At 38.9% G+C, this 7,159-nt stretch overlaps 1 protein-coding gene across 5 annotated transcripts in view; it reads right to left on the bottom strand.

Annotated features, from left to right (window-relative positions):
* dmxl1 (Dmx like 1) overlaps positions 1-1,145 on the bottom strand; it is a 62,084-nt gene extending 60,939 nt beyond the window's left edge. For all 5 annotated transcript variants that reach the window (XM_013913062.1, XM_013913061.1, XM_013913063.1 and 2 more), the window contains exon 1: positions 716-1,145. The gene's annotated coding sequence lies outside the window, so the exon portion shown is untranslated. The remainder of the gene's footprint in view (positions 1-715) is intronic.
* Between the last annotated feature and the right edge of the window lie 6,014 nt (positions 1,146-7,159).

Below are 7,159 nucleotides of genomic sequence, written 5' to 3' on the forward strand. Positions count from 1 at the left end.
AAATAAAAAACAGTTCTCCCAGAGTTACTGTTCCTTCAGTAACAGGAACAGATGTGGGATTTAAAAGGGTTTACTAATTACACTAAAAAAAAAAAACAGTATTTCACCTTTGTGTATTTGGCAGCGAAGTAAATTCAATACAAGGAGTCCATTAATCAAAAGGGTGCAGGGAATTTGTACGGAGGGTTAAATGGATCACCGGTGCAGGTTACACCTTATTATAACCCTACAAGCCCGGTTAATCAACTTATCATACAATCAAGTGCTGAACAGTCTGAAAATCACACGTTTAAACAAGTATAGATTACGTGTCGACCGCAGGTGCGCTACTGAAAATAATGAACGAAAAGTTTCAGAGACAGTTTTAACGATTCAAAAATTTAACGCTACAGAACAAAAATAACACCACCAGAAGGATAAAAAAAAATCCACGTCAGAGGGGTTAACATATGCTTCCTGTGCTGTGGCAACTCACGTGATAACGTTTCACAAGCCAGCGCATTAAAACACAGCTACCGACACCTCATCTGACTAGCATTTTTTTCTCCCGTTTAGACAAAAGCGTGCATTTAGCTCACTGTCACTGTGCAAAAGCAGACATTTCATACATGTTTTCAATCCCTCCAGTCGTAACGCTAACTTAGCTGTCAAGTTTAACTAGCTATCAGCAGTCTTTCAGGACACACAGTAACACCACCAGTAATTATCTGCTTACCTTATGCTGCTGCTTCTTGACATCTCCTGCAGATATAACATCAACGGTTACTCCCGTCGCCTGATGTTTTCGGTGAATACAGTTATAATCTCACGGATTCGGTCTTAGTTTAGCTAGCTTTTGCTAGCGTTAGCTCGCACTAGCTTCTGATGCTCGCTCTCTGAGCAGGCTCATAGGCTACAACGCTAGCACTAGGTCACTTATGGCGCACATTTGCCCAACAGTCAATACTTTACGAGAGAAGGAACTATCTATTGACTCAAAATGTTGACTCTGAGTAGGAGTCACCCTCTGCCCGAGGTTAGCAAATAAAACCCTTCCAAAGAGGAAGCTTTTCCTTATGTTGAAGATATGTGATGATAATGACTGTTTCGCTGCAAAGCATCGTGGGTCTTGTAGTTTTAAAACCGTGCTCGCACTCTCGCGCGTGACGTTCACGCACACAGGCTTTTACAGTTGTAGCTAACACGTTTTGCGTTGTTTTTCGTGGGTGCATTGGCTTGTATAGAGAAGGTAAATAGTTAAATACAGCCATACCTGGAGATGGTTGTATTTAACGTTTTTCTTTTACACTTTAAAAATGTAAAAACGTAAAAATATGACTTTTATGTTGTTTGAACTTTGTCCCCAAAATTTTACAGTAGCACTATCATACAGTAGGAGTATTTTTGAGCACTGTACTGACTGTAGGTTGACCAGTTCATAACAAAAACGTGTGGGGTAAGGAATATGTCTGTATGAGGGACTGGGATCTTACCCAATAATGAGAGGTTTAAACTGTTGATACATCTAACACAGCTCTGTCATCAGTCATTTGAAGGACTAATACTATATTTAATAAGTGAAAACTTTAGCTGTAAATGACAGCTAAAGTTTGTATTCATAGAATGGCTATTAAAGCTGTTAACTCATCCCCTTTTGAGCTGTATTTTTCTTCTTTGGGTAAAATATTTTTAAAATATTTTGAAAACTATAACCTTTGAAAATGTGGGGCGTTTTCTCAATTTTTGGGAAACAAGAGGTAAAAATACTTAGCAGTCCCACACAAATTTGGACACCTAGGCCACCTAACTACATTTACACAGCTGTGAAAAAGTATTTGCGCCTTCCTGATTTCTCAGTTTTGGGTTTTGTTTTTTTTGGGGTGGGTTGAGGGGGCTGGATTGTGCATATTTGTCACACTTCATCACCAAAAGAAACCAAACCAAACCAACATGCAGTTTCAAATGATGTTTTAATTTATTAAGTAAAAAAGTTATCCAAACCTACCTGGCCCTGTGTGAAAAACTACCCCCACCCACTCATTAAATCATTAATTAGCTAAAAAAAAAAGGCAAAGGATAATAACATCTAAGAGTAATCTAAAGAAACTCAAAAACAGATTAGATACAAAGTCACTGACGTTTATGAGTGTGGCAAGGCTTACAGTAAACCACAGTAAGAGCCATTATCCACAAATGGAGAAAACTTGGAACAGTGGCGAACCTCCCCACTACCAAAATTACTTCAAAAGCATTTTGACTACTCATCCAGGAGGTCACAAAAGAACCCATAAAGGACTGAACAATAAGATGGAGGCCAAAAAAAATTGCATCCATGGGAGAGTTCCAAGGAGAAAACTGCTCCTGACCAAAAACAGCACAAAGGCTTGTCTCACATTTGCCAATAAAAATCTTGATGATGATCCCCATGAATTCTGGGAACATATGGGTTTGTGACCCATTACATCTGGCCTAAAATAAACACGGTGTTTTATAAAAAAAAATAACATCATACTCACAGTCAAATGTGGTGGTAGTGTGATTGTCTGGGGTTGCGTCAGGACCTCGATGACTTGCTGCAGTTGATGGAACCATGAGTTTTGCTCTCTACCAGGAGGAGAATATCCAGCCATCAGTTTGTACCCTGACCATGTATGCTCAAAAACCTTCCAGTGTGGCTGAATTAAACAACTGTGCAAAAAAATAGTAGGCCAAAATTCCTTTACGGGGATGTGATGTATCACAAATGCTTGATCACCATCAGCTGAGATTTGGAATCTAGAGAAGTCTGAGTTCTATGTGAGACTTGTAGCTAAAAAGCCACTGTTCAGATGTGGAATCAAGATGAAGCCTCACTTCAGCCCTGAAAATGTGTGCAGAATATAGCAGCAGGTTCAGTGGACTGATGAGTCAAAATGTTGAATCCTTACCACTAACAGAAGCCAGTTTGTTCTCCAAAGGGCAGGCGATTTATGCAAGGAGTGTAGTCTAAGGATCCCTCAAGGCTTGGGGTGTAATTTTGACAAGTTTGACAATTTGGTCAAAATTATCTGTCTCTTCAGTGTTGAGAAGTACAAATCCACCAGGGAAGCATCTGATGAGCCCCAAATGAATTTGGAAGCATAACAATGATCCAAAAGAATCAAAAAGCTGCATCATCAATTGAAAGAAGTCCCACAGAGCCCTGATTACAACATTCTGGAGTCAGCATAAGGATAGTGAAACAGCCTAAATACATGAAGTAATGTGGGGAAGTTTTCCAAGATGGTGTAACAGCCTAACTCCCAAAGTAAATGGAAAAACCATGCAACTCTTGGAGAACTGATACTAATTTTTAAAGAGAAGGCATGATCTCAGCAGCTGTAAGTAATGCCCAATTATTGTTTTTGTTAAAGGTAAATAAATATTGGTCCTTGCTTGACCAAGACTCCAAAGTGTATAAGTGAGGCGACTGAATTTCTTGTATTAATTACAAATAACCACAAGGTGTCATTGTTGTTCAGCACACTGCATTCCAGTTTATTTTCACCAGTCGGAATGATTGAACCATTAGGCTATTAGGCCTAATGATGTGATGCTTTTCATTTCCTCATGTCGCACCTCTATAAATACTTTGTGCTATCGCCTTTTTGTCTAAAGCAATATAATTGGATGGAAATGCATTGAATTTTAGTGAATGAGCACAGTATAACTGTAATCTCATAGAGGCCCATGCTCTGTGATCATTTATCCCACAGATAACTTCTTAATGTGCACTATATTTTCACAAATTCTGCTTGAGCTCCACTGTAATGAGCAAAGCAGTGTTGAACGGGGATGAAAATGAGGATGGTGGGGAGTGCAGGCTTCAAACTCAATTAAGTCATGTTGAGATAAATGGGACAGACACTCTCCATTACTAATTAAAATGGCTGACATGTTAGTGACATTAGGGAAGGTTGACGGCGTTTTGCGATGATGAAATTGTTGACTTTCCAGTCAGGAAGTAGGTCACAGCATTATTAAAGATGATACTATAAGCTATTTCATACTGTTTTTTTTAAATATTCTTAACATTCATGGTTGATCAGCGTACTGCTGCCAGTTAAATGTAACCTATGTCTACTATACATGTAGAAAACTGACATGGGAGTCATTTTTGCACACAGGCTTGTGCACGCCCACGTATCTCTGCACCCACACACAATCCATCTTGCTATATTGTCACCCTGTCTCCTTTTACCATCTCAGTTTTCTAGCAGTGGGTTTGACTTTGAACACCATTCACAGAGAAAATAAAAGAGAAATTTTTCATAGACAAACTCTAGCCTGCAGTGTAGAAAGGATATTGCTGCTCAGTGTACTATTGAATGCTGTGAGTTTGACTAAGGGGGATTAGTTCTTTGCCAACATCTTTCTTTCTTTTCATTTTTAAAAAAAAAAAAAAAACTTTTTGCTGCAGAGATACAGTAGATGTGTGCCATAGTGTGCCTTTTAAAAATAAATAAATAAATAAATGTTGGAATTTAGGTTTTAGGTTTTAAAATTTAGGTTTTAAATTACTGGGTAGGATGGAATACATGCTCTACATGTTATGCATTATTGTACTTTTAGAAACCAGTTTACATTAATCAATAGCAAATTGTAACAAATTAAGTATGTGTGAATGATTTGTTCATATATACCTACTTTGTACTTTTTGGAAAATACTATACACTCTGCCAAAGATGCAGATGCAATTTCAAGACACAACATGGTTGAAGGGTGTCTCCCCGGGTCTCTTTTTTACTTCTCACATATTTCATAATTTGCATTTATTGGCCATTATCAATGCCAACATTCATATATATTGGCAAAAAGGTGATACGTGACCTACTGACAAATCAGTCAGGCTCTTTGTTACTCTAATTTGGCTTATTTTTTAACAAGAACACAATCAAATGTTTTCATTGCATTGCTAAAATTGTTACTATATTATTATTATTAGTAGTAGTAGTATTGATTTGAATTCCTTTACTAGCAATAAAAAGAACTATTGTGCATTTGCATAAAAAATTATTAGCTGTTAGTATATATTAAGTTTGTGATTCCTGCAATATATTAGCACCGTTTAATTTCCTAAAGTGTACATTTTGTATTTTTTTTCACCTCGTGTTTGGATCTTGCGGTTAGGTTTGTATTTATGTACAGTAACACGCAGGTTATGTTTCTTTTAGTATTTTGTAGTTGCTCATAATATAGTATTTTATTTTTTTAATCTCTTTGTTATGTTTTCTGTTCTTTTTCCATGTCAGGTTGAATTGAGAATTTCAGACGTGGAAAGGATTAGTGAGAACATCTTGGTGTGAAACTAGACTGCAGAAGGTTCTCGTCTAATTAGGGAAGAATATGTTCTTTAAAAAGATACAAAACTTGTATTTTATTTTTCCATATTGAACAAAGACACAAGAGGGCAGTATTGAAACGTAAATAAATTCTCTCTTGGCAAGACTAAACTGACAAGCCACTGCAGTTTAACCTCACGGTCTAAATTCATATGTGGCTGCTGCATAATCCTATTGTTCCAATGAAAAAGGCACTGCATTATGAATGAAGGTGAAAACACCTCAAACCACTAGCCTGCTCGGTTTTTACAAACACGTAAAATTTAGTTTCAAATTAAAGCCAACATAAATCTTCATTATGAAGTTTGGATCGCGTTCCAGATACCGTGAACTGAGCCACAGAAGGTTGAATCAGTCCTTCCTAATGCATAATCCATGAGTTTTTATTTTTCCCTTGAAATCTGAGTTGCCTCTTTGAAGTGCTTTGTGGTGTTATTATACAGTGGTTTGACGAGTAATAATGTTGATGTCTTGTATGAACTGTAATTACTGGATCTGGAGGTAGGAGGGCAATGCCAAAATGGGGCTTGAAGTTTCAGTGTGGCCATGCTTTGATGTTTCATGGGTTGGGGGAAGTGGAGCAAAGCTGCTTTTTCACAGCAGAAAATTCCCACAAGGTGCTGAACTTTGCCTGACAGACAGGGACATAAGTAACTAACCCTAATGGAGCATAGCGGCGAATAAAACAACTGTTCTTTCACAGAGAATAGCCATTTAACATTTGGCTTCAGTAATCACAGAATGCTAAAGAGTCTCGTCGCAGTGTAATTAAGTGTATCCTTTAAACACTCTTTAAACGATAAGCTTTCATTTGGATGTGTATGTATAAAACTGCACTGAGAGGGATAATGGGCTTTGTTTGCACACAGTAAACCAAACCAGCTGCACTGCACTGCATGATAATATTGTTTTCACTGGTGCCATCTCTGGCAGGCTTTCTGTATTTGTAATCCACCAGCTCCTCGTCCTCAGTTCTATAATTTCAACACCGTCCTTCACTTCTGCGTAATACAGTGACCGGAGTGAAAGCGTCCTTGGCTGTGACTGTTGAGTCAACTGGAGGTGTGGTTATGTGTGTGCCCGTGTGTGTTTTTGGCTGTCAGCATGTGAGAGGGCCTGAGTACATCAGGGCATGTATCCATCTGTGCGTGCGCGTGTGTGTGAACACGTGTGCGTCATTGCATTAGAAGTCCGTGAGTGTTTTCTGTGTGTTTGTGTTGCTCTTGAGCACAGTCATCCCGCAGAGGTGACTGTGAAACGATGGGAACAGGCATAACCGATGGAGGAAGAGGGGTTAACGGGCAGGCAGCAGGATATCCCATCACATTCGGAGTGTTGCTGCTGCACCCACTTCCCTTAACTCTTCCCAGCAGCTGGATCCAGGAAGAGGTCAAGAGGGGTCAGGCAAGCTCCTCCCTCTGTCATTATCCTTCCATCACCTGCCGTCCTCTCTGTGCTGACAACAAAACTTTCTCTTCTGTCTCTTTTCTCCTGACGTATGCTTCTGGTCTTTATGGCCCTCACCCTCTTATTCTCTCTGTGTGACACTGCCTTTATGATTTTCGCATCATTTCTCCCCTCCATCTGGTCTCCAGTTTTCCCCTTTCCTAGCCTTTTATTTGTGTCTTTTTCCTCTTTTGATAGCCCGGCATCACCCTTAATTTCCTGATGTCATTTTCTCTTGTGGATACGGAGAATTTATGGGGTCCCTCTTGCTGTGAGATTTTTTTTTGTTTTTTTTTATATTCTTGCAGTTTATCTCTAGATCGTGACTGAGATACTATACACCCAGTACTGCTTTCACAGACAGACTGGAAATT

This window comes from Pundamilia nyererei, unplaced genomic scaffold (genome assembly GCF_000239375.1).
Source record: "Pundamilia nyererei isolate P.nyererei 1_Seehausen unplaced genomic scaffold, PunNye1.0 scaffold00113, whole genome shotgun sequence".
Classification (NCBI taxonomy): Eukaryota; Metazoa; Chordata; class Actinopteri; order Cichliformes; family Cichlidae; genus Pundamilia; species Pundamilia nyererei.